Below are 27023 nucleotides of genomic sequence, written 5' to 3' on the forward strand. Positions count from 1 at the left end.
AAAAAGCCCCCCAAAATTTGTAATGCAATTTCTCCCGACTACGGAGATACCCCATATGTGGGCGCAAAGTCCTCTGGGGGCGCACAACAAGGCTCAGAAGGGAGAGTGCACCATGTACATTTGAGGTGATTTGCACAGGGGTGGCTGATTGTTACAGCGGTTTTGACAAACGCAAAAAAAACAAAAAAAAACACGTGACCCCATTTCGGAAACTACACCCCTCCACTGGTGTCTGACAGATCTTTGGAACAGTGGGCTGTGCAAATAAAAAAATTTTGTACAGCCCACTGTTCCAAAGATCTGACAGACACCAGTGGGGGGGGGGGGGGGGGGGTAAATGCTCACTGTACCCCTTGTTACGTTCCTCAAGGGGTCTAGTTTCCAAAATGGTATGCCATGTGGGGGTTATTTTGCTGTCCTGGCACCATAGGGGCTTCTTAAATGTGACATGCCCCCCAAGCAAAATTTGCTCTCAAAAAGCCAAATATGACTCCTCCTCTTCTGAGCATTAGTGCACTTCAGGTCAACTTATGGGGTACCTCCATACTCAGAAGAGATTGGGTTGCAAATTTTGGGGGGTATTTTCTGCTATTAACCCTTGTAAAAATGAGAAATTTGGGGGGAAACACATTTTAGTGAAATTTTTTTACATATGCAAAAGTCGTGAAACACCGGTGGGGTATTAAGGCTCACTTTATCCCATGTTACATTCCCTGAGGGGTCTAGTTTCCAAAATGGTATGGCATTTGTTTTTGTTTTTTTTGCTGTTCTGGCACCATAGGGGCTTCCTAAATGCAACATGCCCCCCAAAAACCATTTCAGAAAAACGTACTCTCCAAAATCCCCTTGTCGCTTCTTCGCTTCTGAGCCCTCTACTGCGCCCGCCGAACAATTTACATAGACATATGAGGTATGTGCTTACGCGAGAGAAATTGGGCTACAAATATAAGTATAGGGGTGTGAATCGCCAAGAATTTGGCGATACGATTCGAATCGCGATACCAGTGTGGCGATTCGATATATCGCGATACCGTCTAGGTGACGATACATCACGATATATCCCGATACATCGCCCACCTGGGAGCATTCATAGATCCCAATAGACGCGGCGATTTAGTAGTCCGGCACGCACTTTTCTCATTTTATCCAGTCTGGGCTGCAAAATAAAAGAAAACACACTTTCTCTTACCTCCCAACGAGCCCCCGGAGCTCCGGTACACTCCGATACAGGTGATCGGTCCCCGGGCTGTATTCTTCTTACTTCCTGTTAGCCCGGTACGTCACACGGAGCTTCAGCCTATCACCAGCAGAGGCGGGACATCGCTGCGACCAGTGATAGGCTGAAGCTCCGTGTGACGTGCCGGGCAAACAGGAAGTAAGAAGAATACAGCCCGGGGACCGAACACCTGTACCGGAGTGTACCGGAGCTCCGGGGGCTCGTTGGCAGGTAAGAGAGAGTGCGTTTTCTTTTATTTTGCAGCCCGGACGGGATAAAATGAGAAGTGTGCGCACCGGGGTACTCCTTTAATAGCCAGCCGCGGTGATCGCCGCATGCTGGATATTAGCGGTGGCCCCCTGCTACTAAAATCAGCCGGGGGGTCGCATAGTACGGAGCGGGCACGAGTTGGAGCCCGCTCCATACACCCAGAGCGCCACCGTGTCAGATCCGGCCTGCCCGGCTCCACAAATGTGGAACTTGTATCTCCTGATGCCCAGGACATGCTGTTCCGGGCGTCAGGAGATAAAAATTCCACATCCCTAAAAGAATCGATTCAAAAATATTTGGAATCGATTCAGTATCGGCAAATGAAAAAAATTGTGATTATCGCGAGAATCGATTTTTTTCTTACATCCCTATACAAGTATAAATGTTCTCCTTTTACCCCTTGTAAAAATTCTAAAATTGGGTCTACAAGAACATGCGAGTGTAAAAAATGAAAATTGTGAATTTACTCCTTCACTTTGCTGCTATTCCTGTGAAACACCTAAAGGGTTAAAAGGCTGACCAAATGTCATAATGAATACTTTGGGGGGTGCAATTTTTATAATGGGGTCATTTGTGGGGTATTTCTAAGATCAAGACCCTTCAAATCCACTTCAAACCTGAACCGGTCCCTGAAAAATAGTGAGTTTGGAAATTTTGTGAAAAAAATCGGAAATTTGCTGCTGAACTTTGAAGCCCTCTGGTGTCTTCCAAAAGTAAAAACACGTCAATTTTATGATGGAAACAAAGTGGACACATTGTATATGTGAATAAAAAAATTGGAATATCCATTTTCCTTCCAAGCAGAGAGCTTCAAAGTTAGAAAAATGCAAAATTTTCAAATTTTTCATAAAATTTGGGGATTTTTCACCAAGAAATGATGCAAGTTACCAAAAAATGTTACCACTATGTTAAAGTAGAATATGTCAAGAAAAAACAATCTCGGAATCAGAATGATAACTAAAAGCATTCCAGAGTTATTAAAGTTTAAAGTGACAGTGGTCAGATGTGCAAAGAAATGTCCGGGTCCTAAAGGTGTAAAATGGCCTGGTCCTTAAGGGGTTAAATGGATAGTTACATTGGTCCTTTTCAATGTGGTGTTGTGTGCAAATCTGTAGTTCATCTTTTTTTTTTTTTTTTTTTTTTTTTTTTAAATATGCTTCTTTCTATTTAATTTTCCACTTTGAAAAAATGACCACTAGGGGTCTCCCTACCAGTCTTTTTTTTTAATAGATTTCAGACTCATGCACGAGTCCTAAATCTCAGACTGCAGCCAGAACACAGACAAACTCATCACTGCTCACTGCTAGGGAGTAGTGTTGAGCTTGTCTTAGCCCCGGCTGCAGTCTGAGATTTAGGACTTGTGCATGAGTCTGAAATCTATAACAAAAAAAAAAAAAAAAGGACTGGTAGGGAGACCCCTAGTGGTCATTTTTTCAAAGTGGAAAATTAAATAGAAAGAAGCATATTTTTTAATAACATGCAATTGAAAAGCTATTCTGGATACATTAATCTATAATATATCAAAAGTTTTTTTGATGAAAGGTACCCTTTAATAAATATACAATAAATCTTAATACCTATTAGTCAGATACAGTTCTGTCATATGGACACCGCTTACAAACAACTTTCACAGAGGAAAGGGCTGATGTTTCCTGTAACCACAATTTGTGAGGGTCTCATAACATTGACAATTTTACTTCCAAGCATGTGTCAACTTCAGGCTTCTAGTTGCTAGATTATACGGTAAGTACAGTAATCCAACTTACAATGGCCTCAACATACAATAGTCTTTTCTGGACCATTGTAGCTTGAGACCAGATTCAACATACAACGGTACAGACAGTCCAGATCTGCAAAACGTGTCAATGTTTTCAACCCGAAAAGGGGTGTGGCCATTAGGGAAAGGGGTGTGGCATGTCCTCAACATTTAAAAAATAAAAAAAAATACCAACATATTTACTAAGGTTTCCACAGAAAATGTGGTGGATTTGAGCTGAGGAAAACCCGACAGATCAGAGCATGTGTAAAAAAAACAGCAAAATATAGGGAAAACTTCGTAAATACCGTGGAAAAATATCTGTTGTACCATTTCTGTTTTGATCAGACTTTGATAATTTTTTTATGGTATAAAAAGTTACAAAAAATATGCTATTTTGGACTTTGGATTTTTTTTTTACTTGTACGCCATTGACCATTCGGACATTTACGCACGCGGCGATACCATGTTTATTTTTAAATGGGAAAGGGGGGGGGGTGATTCAAACTTTTATTAGGGGAGGGGTTAATTATAATATTGCACACACTTATCTGCTCCGGCCTGGATCTCATCGGCGATCTGACAGCGGGGAGGCAGGTAGTCCTCCTCCTCCTCGTGTCCTGCAAGCTGCTCGGGAATGCCGCAATTTCTTTGTGGCGGTCCCGAACAGCACCACTGAGCTAACCAGCATTATTTACTTTAGTTTTAGACAAGTTTGATCGCCGCGTCTAAAGGTTTTTAATGCCGGGCATCAGCCAATCGGTGATGCCCAGCATTAGTCTTGATCCTGGTTGCTTATGGCAACCAGGGCCCACCGGGTATTATGCACGCTCACCACCTGCTGAGAAGACGTCATACCTCGGGAGCCTCAAATTGACAATGAACAACCACTTGCAACAAGGGGTCAATATTATAAGCTTATTTTTACTTTACACTATTGACATACACATGGGGGTATGTGCAGACTGCAGAGCATTGCACCCATGTCTGTAGTACTACCGACACTTGGGTGCAATGCTCTGTACATAACCCCCCCCCCCCCCATGTGTATAGTGGTGTATATGTACTACATACACACATGGGGGTATATGCAGAGCATTGCACCCTAGTGTAATCTGCAGACAATAGGGTGCAATGCTGTGCACATGTCCCATGGGTATAGCAGTGTGTATGTAGTACATATACACATTGGGGGGGGGGGGGGTATGTACACTACAGAGCATTGCACCCTAGTGTCTGCAGATTACACTAGGGTGCAATGCTCTGCAGATGCCCACACCACCATGTGGGTCAATATGCAATGCAGCAATAACAGTGGCAGGGCGCATTAACCAGCAGGACACTGGCCTACTGGCGGCAGTAGTACGGGTGAGATCCTCCAGAGCAGGCTGAGGCTCCATAAAATGGAGGCACAATGTAGAGCGTCCACAGGCGGGAGAGGGGAGGAGAGCACAGCAGCAGCAGCGCACGTGATTGGTGAGCAGTGGGTTAGCGGAGGGTGGGACAGGGACTTCACTTACCGAGGCTGTGGCAGTGCGGGGCCCGCATGCATAATGCCTGACCGCCCACTCCTGTCTGCAGCCTTATGACCGCAGGCGTCCGCACAACTAGTTGTCCAATTATTCGATAACGGGAAAAAAAAAAAAAAAAAAAAAAAAAAAAAAAACACGCCACTCTTAGTAAATCAGGGCCATTGTGGGTTGCAAATATTAAAAAACAAACTTTAACTTACCTTCGTCCTCCATTCCCGCATTGCTAAGGAACCGGCCTCATGGTCCCTCCGCTGTTCTTGCTACGGTCCTGGGGATGGAACGTCACAGAGCCTCCAGCCTATCACCGGCCGCAGCGATGTCCCGCCTCGGCCGATGATAGGCTGAGCCCACTGTCATGTAAGAAGCCGGACGACTCCTTACATGACAATGCGCTCAGCCTATCATAGGCTGATGCGGGATATCGCTGCGGCCGGTGATAGGCTAAAGGCTCTGAGACGTCACAACAACCGGAGGCAGCAAGAGCAGCGGAGAACAGTGAGGCTGGTTCCTTAGCAACGGGGGAACGGAGGACGAAGGTAAGTTAAAGTTTGTTTTTTAATATTTGCAGCCCGAACAGCTTGTAGTTTTGCAACATCTGGAGGTCCACAGATTGAAGACCACTGGCCTAGGTCTTATTTTCGGGGTAGGGCTTATTTTGCAGCCCACCCAGATAATCCAGCTAGGGTGTATTTTCGGGGAAACATGGTAAGATAGGCGAATCTGCTTGATTTGATCAGGTTCAGTACTGCAACATACCACAGAACTGGAGTATGGGAGTGACTGTGTCCAGAACCTTCAGTCACTCCAAAACCCAGAACCAAAGTCAAAGAAGCTTTAAATGATAAATACCATCCACCATCTTACCAGCACTTTCTTACACCCCATTCTTATATAAAAGCATATTTGAGAAACAGATCCAATTAAAAACCCATAACAGCAAAGGCTGCATGCAAACTACAATTCAACAAACAGATCTTGAAAGCAGTAAAAGACTCAAAAATATCTCAACATTTCCTAAGGCTGGGGTGTCACTTGAAAACACGTAGCACATGCTTCATCATACAGCGTGAACCATGACCTGTTTATAACAACTTTTTGCTTTAAAAGCACAATAACACAGTGATTGTTTCCATTATTTTAATAACACTTCAAGTTACCACATATATATGACTATAGTAATATTGTAATGTCAGTGTTTAAGTGCAGATTCATTCTTTCAAATAAAACATAGGGGGGAGATTTATCAAAACCTGTCCAGAGGAAGTTGCTCATAGCAACCAGATGACTTTCATTTTACAGAGACCTTTACAAAAATGAAAGAAGCGATCTGATTTGGTTGCTATGGGCAACTCGGCAACCTTTTCTCTGGACAGGTTTTGATAAATCTCCCCCATGGTTTATGTTATCAACACATTAATAAGACCATCATCTCACCAGGACATAGACAAAAATACTGCACAACAAAATCCATTAAGGAAAATACAGGATTACATTTACCACATCACAATTCTCATAAGACACAGAGGAGAATGCACAAAAGTTCTGGAAAGTCAGTAAAAAAAAAAAAGAAAAATTACAAAAATCTAATTGAAATAGACAACATGTCACTGCTAACAGAAACATTGAGGAATCTGCTGCAGACCTGAGGCAGAAATGCAAGGCGCATCCATGGCTCCCACATGGATTCATACCTTTACTGTGTCACGTTAAAGAGTACCTGTCACCAAACTAAACTTTTAACCTCTTAACGACGCAGGACGTATATTTACGTCCTGCGCCAGCTCCCGCGATATGAAGCGGGATCGCGCCGCGATCCCGCATCATATCGCGTGGGTCCCGGCGCTTATCAACGGCCGGGACCCGCGGCTAATACCACACATCGACGATCGCGGCGATGTGCGGTATTAACCCTTTAGAAGCGGCGGTCAAAGCTGACCGCCGCTTCTAAAGTGAAACTGAAAGTATCCCGGCTGCTCAGTCGGGCTGTTCGGGACCGCCGCGGTGAAATCGCGGCATCCCGAACAGATGATCGGACACCGGGAGGGCTCTTACCTGCCTCCTCGGTGTCCGATCGACGAATGACTGCTCCGTGCCTGAGATCCAGGCAGGAGCAGTCAAGCGTCGATAATGCTGATCACAGGCGTGTTAATACACGCCAGTGATCAGCATAGGAGATCAGTGTGTCCAGTGTTATAGGTCCCTATGGGATAATAATGATCAGTATAAGAGATCAGTGTGTGCAGTGTTATAGGTCCCTATGGGACCTATAACACTGCAAAAAAAAGTTAAAAAAAAAGTGTTAATAAAGGTCATTTAACCCCTTCCCTAATAAAAGTTTGAATCACCCCCCTTTTCCCATAAGAAAAATAAAACAGTGTAAAAAAATAAATAAAATAAACATATGTGGTATCGCCACGTGCGTAAATGTCCGAACTATAAAAATATATCATTAATTAAGCCGTACGGTCAATGGCGTTTGCGCAAAAAAATTCCAAAGTCCAAAAAAGCGTATTTTGGTAACTTTTTATAACATTAAAAAATGAATAAAAAGTGATCAAAAAGTCAGATCAAAACAAAAATCATACCAATAAAAACTTCAGATCACGGCGCAAAAAATTAGTCCTCATACCGCCCCGTACGTGGAAAAATAAAAAAGTTATAGGGGTCAGAAGATGACATTTTTAAACATATAAATTTTCCTGCATGTAGTTATGATTTTTTCCAGAAGTGCGACAAAATCAAACCGATATAAGTAGGGTATCATTTTAACCCCTTAAGGACTCAGCCCATTTTGGCCTTAAGGACTCAGACAATTTAATTTTTACGTTTTCATTTTTTCCTCCTCGCATTCTAAAAATCATAACTCTTTTATATTTCCATCCACAGACTAGTATGAGGGCTTGTTTTTTTGCGCGACCAGTTGTCCTTTGTAATGACATCACTCATTATATCATAAAATGTATGGCGCAACCAAAAAACACTATTTTTGTGGGGAAATTAAAACGAAAAACGCAATTTTGCTAATTTTGGAAGGTTTTGTTTTCACGCCGTACAATTTCTGGTAAAAATGACATGTGTTCTTTATTCTGAGGGTCAATACGATTAAAATGATACCCATTATTATATACTTTTATATTATTGTTGCGCTTAAAAAAAAATCACAAACTTTTTAACCAAATTAGTACGTTTATAATCCCTTTATTTTGATGACCTATAACTTTTTTATTTTTCCGTATAAGCGGCGGTATGGGGGCTCATTTTTTGCGCCATGATCTGTACTTTTTTTTACATACACATTTGCATATAAAAAACTTTTAATACATTTTTTATAATTTTTTTTTTATAAAATGTATTAAAAAAGTAGGAATTTTGGACTTTTTTAATTTTTTTTCGTTCACGCCGTTCACCGTACGGGATCATTAACATTTTATTTTAATAGTTCGGACATTTACGCACGCGGCGATACCAAATATGTCTATAAAAAATGTTTTTTACGCTTTTTGGGGGTAAAATAGGAAAAAACGGACGTTTTACTTTTTTATTGGGGGAGGGGATTTTTCACTTTTTTTTACTTTTACTTTTACATTTTTTTACACTTGAATAGTCCCCATAGGGGACTATTCATAGCAATACCATGATTGCTAATACTGATCTGTTCTATGTATAGGACATAGAACAGATCAGTATTATCGGTCATCTCCTGCTCTGGTCTGCTCGATCACAGACCAGAGCAGGAGACGCCGGGAGCCGCACGGAGGAAGGAGAGGGGACCTCCGTGCGGCGTTATGAATGATCGGATCCCCGCAGCAGCGCTGCGGGCGATCCGATCGTTCATTTTAATCGCGAACTGCCGCAGATGCCGGGATCTGTATTGATCCCGGCACCTGAGGGGTTAATGGCGGACGCCCGCGAGATCGCGGGCGTCGGCCATTGCCGGCGGGTCCCTGGCTGCGATCAGCAGCCGGGATCAGCCGCGCATGACACGGGCATCGCTCCGATGCCCGCGGTTATGCTTAGGACGTAAATGTACGTCCTGGTGCGTTAAGTACCACCTCACCAGGACGTACATTTACGTCCTGCGTCCTTAAGGGGTTAACCGTATGGACCTACAGAATAATGATAAGGTGTAATTTTTACCGAAATATGCACTGCGTAGAAACGGAAGCCCCCAAAAGTTACAAAATGGTGTTTTTTTTTCGATTTTGTCGCACAATGATTTTTTTTCCCGTTTCGCCGTGCATTTTTGGGTAAAATGACTAATGTCACTGCAAAGTAGAATTGGCGACGCAAAAAATAAGCCATAATATGGATTTTTAGGTGGAAAATTGAAAGGGTTATGATTTTTTAAAGGTAAGGAGGAAAAAACGAAAGTGCAAAAACGGAAAAACCCTGAGTCCTTAAGGGGTTAATATATTGTTTCTTATGTAATTATAAAAGACACTTTGCTATTTACTTGCTGTTAAAATGCTCAACCTTTATATGTTTTTAATGTGACTGAAAAAATGGCCACCAGGTTGCTCTGTTCCCTGCCGCAAGTCCAACAGTTTGGTCTCCTCCCGGCCTGGCAGGAGACCAAACTCAAAGTGCATGCGGGGCATGGCGAGGCAGCTTTCGCAGTATTCAGTGTAAGGAGGGGTGTAAGGAGTTGTTAGAGAATATAATCTCAGTTAAGAAAATGTGGTTTGATGACAGGTACTCTCTAAGGGCATTAGAATTCAAAAGCTACACCAAAATATTTAGTACACAGGGGTGCACTAAATGTATTTTGTGTATTAAATATTCTTGATCATTATGAAAGTCTAAAAAAGGTGTCTAACAAACTAATCATACCACGTGTAATATTTTCTTAAAGGAGTAGTCCAGTGGTGAACAACTTATCCCCTATCCTAAGGATAGGGGATAAGTTGCAGAACGCAGGGGGTCCGACCGCTGCCCCCCCCCTCCCCGAGATCTCCTGTACGGAACCCAGACAGGCCGCGGGAAGGGGACGTGTCGACCTCTGCACGAAGCGGCGGCCGACACGCCCCCTCAAAACAACTCTGCCTTCGTCAATCTCCGGCTCTGCCGTAGCAATGTATTGAGGGGGCGTGTCGGCCGCCGCTTCTTGCGGTGGTCGACACCCGCTATCTGGAAGGAGAGCCCGGCCCCCGTACAGAGAGATTGCAGGGGGCCCCAGCGGTCGGACCCCCCGCGATCTCAAACTTATCCCCTATCCCACATGATGATCGCAACATTGTAGCTGCCCTACTACCTCAGCCCACCTCTCTTCCAAGGAAATCCGTCATCAGTATCCCCTGCACTTAACTGTCATACAGGCTTGTAGTGCGGGTGATACAGATCAAAATGATGATACTTACAGCATCCAGAACTGTCATGCCGTTCTGCCATTATTGCTTGTTTTGGGGTATACAAGTTAGGTCCTTGGGGCATGCACCACACAGTAGCACAGCCGTGCAAGCAGGGAGGGGATTATGCATATGGATGAGACAGGCGGAGTGCCCAGAGCTCAGGTCAGACCTCCGCCCATGCCCCAAGGACCTAATTTGCATAACCCGAAAACGAGCAATACGGCGGAACGGATCCGGACGCCGTAAGTATCATTTTGATCACTATCACCCGCACTACAAGCCTGTATGACAGGTTACTGCGGGTGATACTGTTGACAGATTTCCTTTCAAGCGAGGAGGAAGTCATAGTGCAAAGACATAAGAAAGATGAAAGTAAGCAACTGGTTAGCAAGGCAATTCAAATCCTTTTCAGCCTTTGGTTGTCCAGGCATGCTGGGAGTTGCAGTCTTGCAAAAGCTGGGGGCACACTGGTTGGGAAAATCTAGCCTAAACTACAGAAGCAATTAAAGGGGTTCTCCGGTGCTTACACATCTTTTCCCCTATCCAAAGGATAGGGGAAAAGATGCCTGATCGCGAGAGTCCCGCCGCTGGGGACCCCCGTGATCTTGCACGCAGCACCCCGTTATAATCATACCCCGGAGGGGGCCAGACCATTGTGATGTCACTGAGGGGCGGAGCGTGACGTCACACAGGGGCGGAGGCATGGCGTCACACGCCACCGGCCCGGTGGTCGCCTGTAATCAGTCCCGAGGTGAACACGCTCCGTGGACTGATTACAAACGGGGTGCCGCATGCATGATCCCGGGGGTCCCCAGCAGCGGGACTCCCGCGATCAGGCATCTTATCCCCTATCCTTTGGATAGGGGAAAAGATGTGTAAGCACCGGAGTATACCTTTAAGTCAAATTGGGAGGAGAGCTAATCATTAAAAGGTATATTTTAGAACGATTTAAAAGGGGTACTCCGGTGAAAAACAATTTTAAGTCAACTGGTGCTAGAAAGTAGGGATCGACTGATTATCGGTATGGCTGATATTATCGGCCGATAATCACGATTTTGGGCATTATCGGTATCAGCAATTACCTTGCCGATAAGCCGATAATGCCCCCCCCCCACCGCACCGCGACCGCCACCCCAACGACCCGCCGCACCGCACCCCCGACCCACTGCACCCCCCACCGTGATGCTGGGTGATATACCGTATCGATTTTTGCCCATACCGCTATACCGGTCGGGCCCCTCCCCCACCGAGTCAATAAAAAAATTAAACTTACCCGTAATGGGGGTGGTCCGGGCCATCCATCCTTCCTTCCTGTAGTGTCCGGGAGCGTTCCGGGTAAAGAGTGAACCGGTCCTTCTTCTCCGGCAGTCATCTTCTCCACTCTGGGCAGGCTTCGGCCTAGTACGCCGCATAGATGCCGCTACGCCAGGTGCGTCGCTGCGCAGCGGCATCTATGCAGCGTACTAGGCCGGAGCCTGCCCGGAGTGGAGAAGATGACCCCCGGAGAAGAAGGACAGCCCGGACCGGTTCACTCTTCACCCGGAACGCCCCCGGACGCTACAGGAAGGATGGCCCGGACCACCCTGACAGGTAGGGGGAGAGAAGCGGGTGGCGGCGGCGGCCTATGGCCCCGCAAAAGCCACTGCAGATCATTGATTTAAAGTGCCCGCTTTAAATCAATGATCTGTAGCGGTGTCGCAGGGGGTTAAATAGCCGATAACTTATACCGGAATATCGGTATAAGTTATCGGCTATCGGCCCTAACCTGCACCGATTATCGGTATCGGCCCTAAAAAACCGATATCGGTCGATCCCTACTAGAAAGTTAAACAAATTACTTTTATTTAAAAAAGAAAAAAAAAAAATCTTAATCCTTCTAGAACTTAGCTGCTGTTTACTACACAGAAAGATTTTATTTTTGAATTTATTTTCTGTCTACAGTGCTCTCTGCTGACACTTCTGCCCTGCCAGGAACTGTCCAGAGCAAATTAGGTTTGCTATGGGGATTTGTTCCTCCTCTGGACATTTCCTGACATGGACAGAGCTGTCCGCAGAGAGCACTGTGGACAGACAGAAAATAAATTACAAAAGAAAAGAACTTTCCCTGCAGTATACAGCAGGTGATAAGTACAGTGACTCCCCGGCCTACGATGGCCCCGACATACGATAATTTCAACATGCGATGGCCTCTCAGAGACCATCGTATGTTGAAGGCAGCATCAACATATGATGCTTTTGTATGTCGGGGCCATAAACAGCTATCCGGCAGTGCAGACCACTTCAGCTGCCGCGTGTGGTCCGGTGATGGTCACTCACCTGTCCCCGACATTCCGGACCGTCCGCTTCCGGATCCCCTGCATCGCCGTCGCACTCAGTCATCATCATCACGTTGCCGCGCACGCCGTCCCATCATCCAATAGGAGCGATGTGCGCAGCGATGTGATGACGGCGATGAAGAGCGAAGATCCCAGGCAGCGGAGACTGTCCGAAGCGGCGGTGGCAGAGATGGAGGGCGACATCCAGGGCAGCGGTGACGGTCCGGAGCGGCGGGGACAGGTGAGTATAACTTCCTATTCTTTTCATTGCACGGATCCCCCAACATACGATGGTTTCAACAAACGATGGTTCATTTGGAACGGATTACCATCGTATGTTGAGGGACCACTGTACTGGAAAGATTAAGATTCTTTAATAGAAATAATTTACAAATCTGTATAACTTTCTGGCACCAGTTAATTTGAAATAAATTGTTTTCCACCGGAGTACCCCTTTAACAGCTTTTACCCATAGGTGTTGAAATTTTTTTTCTTAAAGGGATATTCCGGGCAAAAACATTTTATTCCCTATCCAAAGGATAGGGGATAAGATGTCTGATCACAGGGGGCCCGCTGCTGAGACCCCCCGCAATCTCCCTACAGCACCCGCATTACATGCAGCTGCTGAATCTCCAGTTTCCGAAACCTCCAGGTTTCCGGGACTGGGGACATCGCGCCACGCCCCCTCCACTCATGTATTTGGGAAGGGGAGTGACAGCCATCACACCCACTCCCATAGACATGAATGGAGGGGACACGACGTCACGCCCCCAGTCCTGGTAACCAGAAACTGGAGATTCCGCAGTAGCATATAATGCGGGTGCTGCAGGGAGATCGTGGTGGGTCTCAGCAGCGGGCCCCCCGCCATCAGACATCTTATCCCCTATCCTTTGGATAGGGGATAAAATGTTTTGGCCCGGAATACCCCTTTAAGTAATTAAGGGGCTGCCCAAGAATACTCTTCTGTCCAATCTGACACAGGAAGTAGAGAGTTGTAACAGCCGGGGCAACAACAACAACTACTGAGTTAAAGATTATGGGGGAGATTCATCAAAACTTGCGCAGAGGAAAAGTTGACCAGATGCCCAAAGCAGCCAATCATAGAACTTTTCAATTTTGAACATGACTCTGAAAAATAAAAGAAGCAATCTGATTGGTTGCTATGGGCACCTAGTCAACATTTTGTGTGCACATGTTTCGATGAATCTCCACCAATATATCCAGTTCAGTAAACTGGCCACAACCGATGACAAAGTCCACTAGTTGCCAATGGGTCTGGCATTCAGTTATTTCTACAGGCTAAACCAGTGATCTCCAACCTGCAGACCTCCAGATGTTGCAAAACTACAACTCCCAGCATGCAGGGACAGCCAACAGCTGTCCGGGCATGATGGGAGTTGTAGTTTTGCAACATCTGGAGGTCCGCAGGTTGGAGATGACTGGGCTAGACTGTGTGGGAGGATGGGGCGCCCATTTGGTGATCTGGTGTACCAATTGAAGCACAGGGTAAAGCTGAACTGATCAGTTGAATCATCACATTCTCTCCGACATTTATATTTCACTGCACCAGAGGGAAACAGACTTATGTAAAGGTGGGGGCTAGTCCACCAAGGGGGCAACTATTTCCTTGACAGTGTACAGATGAAACAAACATCCAATGTCAGATCTGGATTGACAATCATTTAAAAAAAAAAATAAAAAAAAAAATAAAATATATATATATATATATATATATATATATATATATATATATATATATATATATATATAATTATGATCAAAATATACAAACATAATAAGCACAATCATGACAATGACGGCACACTATGGCATCCAGACATACGGCTATAGATAAAAGATCACAATGGAGGTAGCCATAGGCCGAGCAGTCACATGACATCAGGAGAGGAACCAGACAGATAAACAATAGAGAGGGAAGCTGCACAGTATAGCAGATTCTATATCCTGGAAAAACATATGGAGCAACGAGTCATTTTGACAGCAGGATGACAACAGCCTAGAGATGCTGAGACTTGTAGTGCTACACCGTCTGAAATGCAGACCAGCTGCGTCCTAGCCCCACTGCAGCGGCCATGACATGCGCAGAGCCCCGGCACCCAGCGGCTACATCCCCCTCACCCTCCGGCGCCCCCCCTCGCCTGTCTGTTATGACGGCTCCATAGACTGTACTGTAACACGATGCCCGTCTCCACATACTACACCCGGTACCATCTCGGCATGGCTCCTCACCTCCTCTACACGGGGATGTTACCTCACACACGGCTCGGCGGTCGCAGCTGCCTCAGACGCAGTTAACAGCCCAGTACCGGAAGTGTGCGTTACTAACGCGAGCTTTGCTAAACCGTCACTTCCGGTCCGGCTGTTGCCCCGGGTGATAGGTGTGGAAATTTCTGGAAAGGTCCAGAAGTGCGATGATGCTAAGACCTGGGGCCGCTAACGGTCACTGAGGGGAAGCGCGGGGCTTCAGTGCGCGATATACTGAGGGGCTGGAGAGGGGAGCCGGGCGACAACCAATCAGATCGAGTATTTCATCATGTAATCCATAGAGGGGTGGAAACTGCGGTCTAGGTGGAGATCTATCAAACCTTGTGCATAGTAACAGTTGCCCATAGAAACCAATCATAACAACACTATAGGGGTGCTGTTGGCTGCAGACCCCCATTTACACAAGTACAAGTTCCTATTCTGGTAGATTTGTGATCTTGTATTTCATGGACGGTCGTGTATCTGAATGGTCGCCAGAAATACCTGGTTGGTCTAAGTTCCACACGGAGATTCTGCAGCAGCAGAGTCCCATTGAATTCAATTGGATTCTGCTGAGCTGTGCACACGGCGGAATTTTCGTTCCGATTCTGTTGTCCGCAGAAAGAATGCAAATTCCGCCTTCTATGAGGCATTCCCGTGCTGTCCTGCAGAATGTCCGTGTGGAGATTATCCACGCGGACATTTGCCGGTATTCATCATTGTATGTAAGTGAAGCATTTTTTACACCTTTTTTTGTGTGTGTGCTGGTAATGTGTAGGAACACTACATTTTTTAAATGGTCGCAGAACATTTGATAAATTTTGTGCAGGTCACATTTTCTGAAATTTCTCACATACACCAAAAAGCTGAGCTATGTCTGGGCTGGTGTAGTTTTAGAGACTTTTCAGTGGCTTTGCGCCTTTTTTGCCCCTTTTCACAAATAGGCGCAGTTCATAAAACCGTCCATTTCGTGTATTGCCAAAATCAGTGGATTGCAACTCAAAATCAGCAGAAATGTGTAAACCAAACGGCGCAAATAAACCCTGCTTGTGCCTTTTCTAGACACAAAAAAACTGTCTGAAGTCAATGATAAATGTCGGCCATTGCCCCTGTCAGTGGAGCGCCAGCATATGGACGGCAATGCATTCTATATTCATGATATGTCTATTCTTTCTGTGAAGCACAACACCCCTGAGGAAGTTGCCGACAGGCAACGGAACGCGTGGGGTCTTTAGGGGGGCACTTGCCTGGTAACACCTCCACTAACCGTCCTGTGTCACTTCACCACTACTTGCTACATGAGAATACAGGTTGTATATGGGCTGTTGTGATGAATTTAGTGTTATGCGGTAGCTTATTTGTATGACATAGGGACGATATTGATGTACTGTAATAGGCATGTGCCCTGGGTGGGGATCCCTTTGTTGAGGGAGCTCACCCTGTTTTGTGCTTTGGCTGCTTTAGGCCTGTTTTAAATGTTTTTAAGAATCTTGTCTGTCTTTTTGATTCATGTATTAATAAAGAGTACTTTTTTTGATATTTATGGGTGTGCGCTGTTTTGCGTGTTTCTTTTTCTTTCTGGATACTGTATTACATTGATACGTATAGCAGCACCCCTTTTCTAATTGATGTGGCTGAGCCCGCTCACATTGTAGTGAATGTCTATTCTTTCTGTGGACACCGGAATTTGAATTTCTGTGTCAGATGTTTCCAGCGTGGAAATTCTGCCATGTGAACACAGCCTCTCACACCATGTTTCAGGCATCCAGCGGAAGAATTTCAAAGCCAGCTACCAGCATATTTCTGCTGGATTTCATTCAATTCAATGAGCCGGACAGAATCAGTGACTCTGGTTGGGTCATTGTCCGACCGTATCTGGCTTTTGGCCAGACTGAAAACCGTAGTCTGCTGCTGTTTACAGTCCGGACCAAAAGCTGGATATGGTTAGAAGACGACCTGACCGGAGTTACTAGCTGAATACGTCCATCTTATTGAATTGAATGTGGAATGGCAAAGATACATCGGTAGTCGATTTTGAGATTCTCCAGCCAGAAATAGCTGTCGGAGGTTCAAACATGTTGTAAATCTACTCTTAGGCTAAGGTCAAATGGCAGAATTTCAGTGCGGAATTCTGTAGAGTCCCATTGAATTCATTCATTGTCTTTAGGCTAGGTTTCCACTTGTTTTTTTTTGTACACCTAAAAAAAACGCCAGAAAAACTGCCACAGGTTTTTCCTGAGTTTTGGCCGTTTTTCTGGCATTTTTTTCTGGTGTTTTTCCTGGTGTGTGGAGATGAGGAGTGAGGTATACACAGCATCACTACTCACCTCCCTGGCAATATAGTATACAGTGGGGCATAGTGTACCTGTGTATACTATACAGGAGCCGGCAATCCTGTCACTATACTGACAGGACTCCCTGCTCCTATAGCCCTCTGGGCGGTATACAGAATATACAGCTATCTATAGATAGCTGTATATAGTGTATACAGAAAAGGAGATCCCCTTACCTCCCTCGTTTCTGTCACCGCCGGTCCGTTTAGCTCCGTCCCCTAGTGATGACGTCATTAGGGGCGGAGCTACAGACGAGATTCAGGCTAGTCTGAAGCTCTGTTCACTTTTTCCGTTTTGGATCATGGGAACAGACCCTTCTGCCAGTGTCTACCCAGACAGGGAGACTCCAGCTGTTGCTAAACTACAACTCCCAGCATGGCCAGACAGCCAAAGGCTGTCTGGGCATGCTGGGAGTTGTAGTTTTGCACCAATTGGAGGCTCACTATTTAGGTAGACATTGCATTATGGGCGCTCTCCCCTGCAGAGAGCGCCGAGGGGTGCCGAGAAGAGCCGGTACCAACAGGCCCGGAGCATCAAAAATGGCGCTCCTGGGCCTAGGCGGTAACAGGCTGGCGTTATTTAGGCTGGGGAGGGCCAGTAACAATGGTCGTCACCCACCCTGGTAACGTCAGGCTGTTGCTGCTTTGTTGGTATCTTGCTGATACTGAATATACAGGGAACCCTATGCGTTTTTTTTTTTCATAAATAAAAAAATTTAAAAAACGCATAGGGTTCCCCCTATTTTCAGTATCAGCCAGATACCAACCAAGCAACAACAGCCTGACGTTACCAGGCTGGGCGAGGACCATTGTTACTGGCCCTTCCCAGCCTAAATAACGCCAGCCAGTTACCGCCTACGCCCAGGAGCGCCATTTTTGACGCTCCGGGCCTGTGGGTACCGGCTCTTCCTGGCACCCCTGTGGCGGTGGGTACCGGGGTAATAATTGGGGGTTAGCGCCAGCTGTTTTTGGGGCTTACGCTAAGCCCTGACTTAGGCTGGGTTCACACTACGTTTTGTCCCATACGGGAGCGCATACGGCAGGGGGAGCTAAAAGCTCGCGCTCCCGTATGTGACCGTATGCGCTCCCCTATGTCATTTATTTCAATGAGCCGACCGGAGTGAAACGTTCGGTCCGGTCGGCTCATTTTTGCGCCGTATGCGCTTTTACAACCGGACCTAAAACTGTGGTCAACCACGGTTTTAGGTCCGGTTGTAAAAGCGCATACCGTATGGCAAAGAAACCGCAAGAAAACCGTATGGCAAAAAAACGGATGGAACAGTATGGAAAAAAGTAACCGTATGCGTTTTTAAACAGTATACTGTTTTTAAAAGTGCATACAGTTCCGTCAGTTTTTATTTTAAAAAAAACCCATACGTTTTTGAAAATTTTGTCCATTTTTAATGGGAGGGGTCTTGGGTGGGGACTTTAGGATTCAAATGCGCATGTGCAAAGTAAAAACTTATACGTTTTTCCCGTATGGAACCGTATACATGTGCGTTTCCTATTGACGTCCATGTTAAAAAAAAACGTATGCGGTTGCAGTACGGTTTTTAAACCGGAGTCAAAACCGTGGTTGACTACGATTTTGTCTCCGGTTTAAAAAACGTACTGCAACCGCATACGTTTTTTAACATGGACGTCAATGGGAAACGCACATGTATACGGCTCCATACGGGAAAAACGTATCTGTTTTTACTTTGCACATGTGCATTTGAATCCTAAAGTCCCCACCCAAGACCCCTCCCATTAAAAATGGACAAAATTTTCAAAAACGTATGTTTTTTTTCTATAAAAACGGACGGAACAGTATGCACTTTTAAAAACAGTATACTGTTCAAAAACGCATACGGTTTACTTTTTTCCATACTGTTCCATCCGTTTTTTCCCATACGGTTTTTGATAGAAAACGTATGTGGGAACCGTAGTTGAAAAACGTAGTATGAACCCAGCCAGAGGCTGGGTTCACACTACGTTTTTGCCATACTGTCAAAAACGTATGTTTAAAAAAAAAAAAAAAAAACTGACGGAACTGTATGCACTTTTAAAAACAGTATACTGTTCAAAAACGCATACGATTTACTTTTTTCCATAGTGTTCCATCCGTTTTTTTGCCATATGTTTTTCTTTAGAAAAACGGATTGAAAACAGTATGGCAAAAACGTAGTGTGAACCCAGCCTTAGAAAGCCTCCATTACTAAGCCTGACTATTCAATTAAAAAAATACACAACACATTGGAAAAATTATTTTATTTTAAAAAACACTCCCCCACAGCCCTCGTTAACCATTTTATTGAAATGAAAAAAAATCAAGTTCATCCATCGAATCCGTCATAATCCTCTGCATACACGGATCTGAAATGAGAAGAAAAAAACACAAAAAAATGGGTTAGGACATTTTTTGCGCTCTCTGCAGGGGAGAGCGCCCATAATGCAATGTCTACCTAAACAGCATTTGGCTGTCTGGGCATGCTGGGAGTTGTAGTTTAGCAACAGCTGGAGTCTCCCTGTCTGGGTAGACACTGGCAGAACGGTCTGTTCACATTATCCAAAACGGACAATGTGAACAGAGCTTCAGACTTACTAGCCTAGATCTCGTCTGTAGCTCCGCCCTAATGACGTCATCACTAGGGGGCAGAGCTACACGGACCCGCGGGGACTGGACGGAGGTAAGGTGACTTCTCCATCTTCTGTATACACTATATACAGTTATCTATAGATAGCTGTATATAGAGTATACCGCCCAAAGGGTTAACCTACACTGTCCAGCAGTGTAAGTTAACTCTTTCCTTGCCGGGCTGGCTTAGCGCGCAGCACAGCAAGGGGTTAAGTGAGCCAGCAATGTGAATGCTGTATACACATTGCAGGCTCACTGTAAGTTCTTGCTGGGCAGTATGTATACGATGTATATCTCCCGCTCTGTAGCCTTGAGAACAGCTGATCCCGACAGTCACTTCAGGAGGATCGCAGCGGGTGTCAGGAGGAGTGACATCCGCTGTGATCTGTCCCTTACTGCAGGTACTACTTCTCCCAACATGAATCACACTCTGCTCCATGCTGGGAGCTGTAGTACCTGCATTAATAGACAGATCGCAGCGAGTGTCACTCCTGACACCTGCTGCGATCCTCCTGTATAATGTATAGATACAGGCAGCCTCTCTTCTATGGTCCCCTGCACTGACGTATATATACACATATTCCTATTTCCCACAGAGTTGTGATTGGCTGGAACCATCTGACCAATCACAGCTCTCTGCGGGAAATATGAATATGTGTATATATACGGCAGTTCAGGGACCATAGAAGAGCGGCCTCCGCATCTATACATTATACAAGAGGATCGCAAGGGACCCCAGCGATCTTTCAATTAGCACAGGTAACTACTACTCCTATCATGGAACAGTGTGTTCCATGCTGGGAGTAGTAGTACTAACTAAAAAATGTTTTTAAAAAAAGTGAAAAACACGCACACACTACATTTTTATTATTGTCGGCTACATTTTTAGTGCCCTACTTGCCCACATAAATTGATCCCTGTTTAAAAATTAATTAAAATTTTGTTATAAAAAAGATACATTTAGTTAAATACAATTTTTTCATCACTATTGTATCTTTTTTATTATTATTTTTTAATGGTACCCTACTAAATTGTAATAAAAAAGGTATCTCCAACACTTTTTTGGATCGCTAAAGTCCAACAGAGAATAAAAAACGCCTGAAAAAACTCCAAATTTAAAACCCACATGGCATTTTTCTTGGCATTTTTTCACTCCCATAGACTTCTATGGGAGAAAAACGCCAAAGTCTCGACAAGAGGTCATTTTTTAAAAACTGCCAAGGAGCCCAAAAACGCCAAAAGGATTAAAAAAAAAAAAACTGAAAAATGCCAAGTGGATTTGGCATTTTGCAGTTTACTATTGACTTGCAGCTAACATCTGGCCGCAGCGTATTTTCACAAAAAAACGCCATGCGGCAGAATGGGCGTTTTTATTTGCATTTTTGTAAAAAAAAACAAGTGGAAACCTAGCCTTAGACTGTTTTTTGTGTCTAGAAAAGGTACAAAAAAGACGCAAGCAGGGTTTATTTGCGCCTTTTGGTTTACACATTTCTGCTGATTTTGTGTTGCAATCCACTGATTTTGGCAATACACATTATATGGAAGGGTTTTATAAACTGCGCCTTTTTGTGAAAAGGCGCAAAAAAAGGTGCAAAGCCACTGAAAAGTCTGTAAAACTACACCAGCCCAGACTTAGCTTAGCTTTTTGAAGAGAGAAATTTCAGAAAATGTGACCTGCACAAAATTTATCAAATGCTCTGTGACCATTTAATAAATTTGGTGCTCCTACACATACCAGCACACACACACAAAAAAAAAAGGTGTAAATAAATGCTTAACCCCTTAACGACGCAGGACGTATATTTACATCCTGCGCCGGCTCCCGCGATATGAAGCGGGATCGCGCCGCGATCCTGCATCATATCGCGTCGGTCCGGCGCTCATCAACGGCCCGGACCCGCGGCTAATACCACACATCGCCGATCGCGGCAATGTGCGGTATTAACCCTTTAGAAGCGGCGGTCAAAGCTGACCGCCGCTTCTAAAGTGAAACTGAAAGTGACCGGCTGCTCAGTCGGGCTGTTCTGGACCGCCGCGGGGAAATCGTGGCGTCCCGAACAGCTGACCGGACACCGGGAGGGCCCTTACCTGCCTCCTCGGTGTCCGATCGACGAATGACTGCTCCGTGCCTGAGATCCAGGCAGGAGCAGTCAAGCGCCGATAATGCTGATCACAGGCGTGTTAATACACGCCAGTGATCAGCATAGGAGATCAGTGTGTGCAGTGTTATAGGTCCCTATGGGACCTATAACACTGCAAAAAAAATGTTAAAAAAAAGTGTTAATAAAGGTCATTTAACCCCTTCCCTAATAAAAGTTTGAATCACCCCCCTTTTCCCATAAAAAAAATAAAACAGTGTAAAAAAGAAATAAAAATAAACATATGTGGTATCGCCGCGTGCGTAAATCTCCGAACTAAAAAAAGTATATCATTAATTAAACCGCACGGTCAATGGCGTACGCGCAAAAAAATTCCAAAGTCCAAAAAAAGCGTATTTTGGTCACTTTTTATATCATTAAAAAATTAATAAAAAGTGATCAAAAAGTCCGATCAAAATCATACCGTTATAAACTTCAGATCACGGCGCAAAAAATGAGTCCTCATACCGCCCTGTACGTGGAAAAATAAAAAAAGTTATAGGGGTCAGAAGAGGACATTTTTAAACGTATAAATTTTCCTGCATGTAGTTATGATTTTTTCCAGAAGTGCGACAAAATCAAACCTATATAAGTAGGATATCATTTTAACCGTATGGACCTACAGAATAATGATAAGGTGTAATTTTTACCGAAATATGCACTGCGTAGAAACGGAAGCCCCCAAAAGTTACAAAATGGCGTTTTTTAAAAAAAATTTAGTCTCACAATGATTTTTTTTCTGTTTTGCCGTACATTTTTGGGTAAAATGACTAATGTCACTGCAAAGTAGAATTGGCGACGCAAAAAATAAGCCATAATATGGATTTTTAGGTGGAAAATTGAAAGGGTTATGATTTTTAAAAGGTAAGGAGGAAAAAACGAAAGTGCAAAAACGGAAAAACCCTGAGTCCTTAAGGGGTTAATTTACACCTACAATGATAAATGCCGGCCATTGAGTTTTATATATATATATATATATATATATATATACATAGATTTAGTTTATTTTGTGTGTAGGGGTAGTGGAGAGATTTGGGTGGAATAGGGGCAAAAGTGTGACCAGCAGCGGGGCATCGCAGGGGGCGCTTGCTTTTTTTGGTCCGGGGGCCTTGAGTGTTGTCAGTCCGACCCTGACCGTAAGCATATACACGGTCCGAGGTGCTTCTCCTAGGCCAGACACGGGGGGTAAGAAACACACTGATGTCGGGTTACGTATAACTGTCTTTTACTAAGCAGGTGCAGATGGTATTACACACACAATATGGAGCAGAGTGGAAGAGATGCAGTGTAACCCCTGGGAGCCCTGTTGCCTTGCTGGGACTTATGGTGCTTTTCACCCACTTTAAAAAATATATAGACTTGAGATATGAGACTTGAAGATTTCCCACGCTGACTAGGGTTCTGACAAGGTCCAATCACTATCACCACCAGGGCTGGACTCACCACTGTAAGAGGGAACACTTGCAGAATGGCGGGGCTGACTTGAGAAGATATTTTCTGTAGGCTTCCCTCAGGATCCTCCAAACACGCTGGAGTCAGCATAAACACTGTACTCAGCATAAACTCCAACTGAACTGGGGAAACTCCTCCCACCCTACACAATATACTGGTCAATTTAGTGGTTCTCATTGGGCAGACAGGGTCACCTGGTTAACAATGCTTCTTCCATCTTAAAGGCACAGTACATAAATTACATAATACACAGTGGATATAATGAATACAATAAAGTGCTTGAACATAATACATAGTAAACATTTTCACAGTGGGCCCAACACAAGAGCAGCAGGCATGCACGAGGAGATCGCAACCCACAGAACATCCTCTGGTGCTGGGACACCACAAACTTCCCCTGTTAAGAACAGCCATCTTCGGCGCCCAGTCCTGGAGGCTGGGGATTGACGAGGGTAGAGGAATATCACATTCCCTTTTAGAGGTAGAACAGAGTTCTTTAGTGCAAAGATCTGAGATCCTTCATTTATGTGGTTGGTGCCTTTGTTGCTTACCACATGCATTATTGGTGTAAAGTGCCACACATTCTACCTGAGAATTAGGCTGATGAGGCACTTCTGAGCTTTAGAAATAGGGACGGAAGAGGATATACTGACAAAAAATCACACATACACACAACACTTCTTGAGGCTCTTCCTGAGGTTGCAGCATTTAAGTACCAAGGTGACTCTGGAAGGCGGGTCGGAGCTGCCATAGGCTATCTATAGCTACTGGTCCTGTGGCATGGGGCCCATTGGCTTATAACATCTTCTCCCCTCAACTATAGAGTAGAGAACACCTTATGGCCACACCTGAAGGACACGACAAGAGAAATACAGACTCCTTCCTCCGTGCTAAATTCCAGCCAAGGTATCCCTTTGAATTTCGGGGGCACCTCATGCACGTTAGAAGACAATTATTACAGACGACATGGAACATGTAGAGAGAGAACACTACATCCTGACTGAATACATTTATGACTACAAGACATTTGATTACTGTCTGGCTTTATGCATTTTACTAATGACAGTATTGAATAAAACATTAGAAAGACTGAATAAGGCAATATCATACTTTAGAAGACTGGATACATTACAATACTGTCTAGGTTATACATTCCTGACCACTAGGCAATCCTGACTCGAACACTTTAAGGCACAATTGGAAGGCACTTTAGTGGTTGGCACCAAACTAGGAAGGTAGATGAATTCCCAAGAAGTTCACGGTATATTACTGGGCATACAAGCGTAGTGGTTTCTTCTTGGCTAAGTCTAAGGCATATGTCTTGAACTTGTTGCAAACTTGTAAACAATAAGGTGTGCCAGCCTGGGGCATTACACTTAATGTCCTACACAGGCTGAATAACCTGTAACTGATCAAGACCTAAAACAGGAACAGCAATAGGCTTTTGAAACTGGAACAAATATAACTGTAGGTTAGCATTATTGTGGCTCACATTTTTTCTTGGTGTAGATTTAGTAAGTAGGGTATTTGCTATCCCATTGGGGGCGATCGCCACCCCTTTTGGGTTGAGACATGAATCTAGCTTCTCTTCCTTGAGAACCCTCTGTCGAGTTGATGATATTAGTCCATGACACTCTGGCTTGGTTGGGGTTGATAGTGACCACTTCAACAATCCCCTGTGCAACAAGGGGGTGCTCCTTTGAGTTCCACTTTGGGTTCAGCACAGCCACTTGATTACCGTGCCCGGGGGTGGGGCGTTTTGCATGGCGGGAATTCTTTGCGCGCTTTGGCCTGCCTGGATTAACCCCTCCTAGGACGGAAAGAACGTTCTGTCCGCAAATTGCACATGCTGATTGTATTGGATAACAAAATCTCACCTCTTCAGCGCTGGTCGACATAAGCAAAGTCCCATTACAATAAATCTGGCGCACTGTAACGTCAGCGCTCCGGCCAGACACGCTGGCTGTGAGCGCTCTCCTCTCATGTCCCCGCTGCCGGGGGGGCTGGGATTCGCATGCGAGTTCCAGCTCATCACTCACCTCCCTGGTCTTCCGTCTTCTCAGTCCCGGCGTGCGTGCCCCTGCCTCCTAGGGCGCGCACGTGTCTGAGCTCTGTGATTTAAAGGGCAAGTATGCCCTAATTAGTGTAATAACCTGCACCATGTCTATAAGTGTCTGTACCTCTCCCTGCCCTGTGTCGGATCTTTGTTGCCCTAGTGCCCCAGAGAAAGCTACTGTGTTCCTGTGATTCTGTCTATCCATATAGCAGATCCTTGTTCCGTGACCTGACCCTGCTACTGTGCTGCCTACCCTGCCATTCAGCTATCCTGACCTTGTCTTGTCCTTTCCATCTGTACCACGCTTCCCCCCAGCTACCTGTATGGACGAGTCGTGCCAAGGGTGCCTGGGTGCCGCCTGCCACAGCACCTTACTCTCTGCTCCCTGGCACGGCTCACGTCATCATCCAAACAGGCCCAGAGGATACACTACCTGCCGTGACCCTTCAGTAAGATCCGGCCATGGATCCCGCTGGGGTACCTCTGCAAGATGTTTCGGATGTCTCCACCATCATGGCTCAACAGTCGCTCAGCAGCAACAACAGCAGCAGCAACCTGTTCCTGAGCCTCCTCCTGTGTCAGCTGTTTCTTCCGGACTTATGGTGCTTTTCACCCACTTGGAATAGATAGACTTGAGATATGAGACTTGAAGATTTCCCATGCTCACTAGGATTCTGACAAGGTCCAATCACTATCACCGCCAGGGCTCACCGTTGTATGGGGGAACACTTGCAGAATGGCGGGGCTGACTTGAGAAGATATTTTCTGTAGGCTTCCCTCAGGATCCTCCCCACATGACTTCCACCTCCTTTCCACACTGTACAAACTCCAACTGAACTGGGGAAACTCCTCCCCACCTACACTATATACTGATCAATTTAGGGGTTCCCATTAAGCAGATAGGGTCACCTGGTTATCAATGCATCTTTCCATTTTAAAGGCACAGTACATAAATAACATAATACACAGTGGATATAATGAATACAATAAAGTGCTTGAACATAATACATAGTAAACATTTTCACAGTGGGCCCAACACAAGAGCAGCAGGCATGCCCGAGGAGATCCGCAGCCCACAGAACAGCCTTTGGTGCTGGGACACCACATACTTGGTCTTACTCACTAGGAATTGTGTAATGAATTAAAGGGTTTTTCTCATTTAAGTTTCTTGTGAAAATGTCATTAGCAAAAACTTTTTAGACAAGGTAAATAGTACCATTATATGTATGCTAGCTGAGTACCCAGCGTTGTCCATTTTTTCCTTCCTAATCCTTGTTGGGGAGGAAAATCAACAAAGGAGGAAGCTTTTGACTTCATATCCCATCCTCATATATTGTTGTCATATCCCATCCTCATATCTCAACCTCATGTCCCGTCCTCATATCCCGACCTCATATGCTGTCCCCATATCCCAACCTCATATCCCATCCTCATATGCTGTCCTCAGTTGAGACTGATTTGTGATGATAGAAGATAGCTGAAATAGAAGGGAACGTGGTTTTGTGGGACTGGGCGTGATTTGCAAGCCAGACTAATGCACAAAAAGGGTAGATAATAAAAGGAGTGGGGCTTAAATGTGGGTGTGTCTTTGTGAGATGAGTGTGGCTTGCAAGCCGGACTGACACATTCACCAGGAGATGCAGAGCGGAGCTTTTGGAGTAAGGTACTGGAAGTCCCATATACTTGCATGGGACTTGAAACAAAAACCCATCTTTTATATAAGGGT

The 27023-nt window shown here is 45.0% G+C and overlaps 1 protein-coding gene across 3 annotated transcripts in view; it reads right to left on the reverse strand.

Annotated features, from left to right (window-relative positions):
- The window catches only part of DNAJB6 (DnaJ heat shock protein family (Hsp40) member B6), an 83720-nt gene extending 68820 nt beyond the window's left edge, over positions 1–14900 (reverse strand). The window contains exon 1 of one of the 3 annotated variants that reach the window (XM_056519568.1): positions 14710–14900. The gene's annotated coding sequence lies outside the window, so the exon portion shown is untranslated. Of the gene's footprint in view, positions 1–14687 lie in introns of all 3 variants that reach the window. The other 2 variants (XM_056519567.1, XM_056519569.1) reach the window with 2 other exon arrangements.
- Between the last annotated feature and the right edge of the window lie 12123 nt (positions 14901–27023).

This window comes from Hyla sarda, chromosome 5, assembly GCF_029499605.1.
Source record: "Hyla sarda isolate aHylSar1 chromosome 5, aHylSar1.hap1, whole genome shotgun sequence".
Lineage (NCBI taxonomy): Eukaryota > Metazoa > Chordata > Amphibia > Anura > Hylidae > Hyla > Hyla sarda.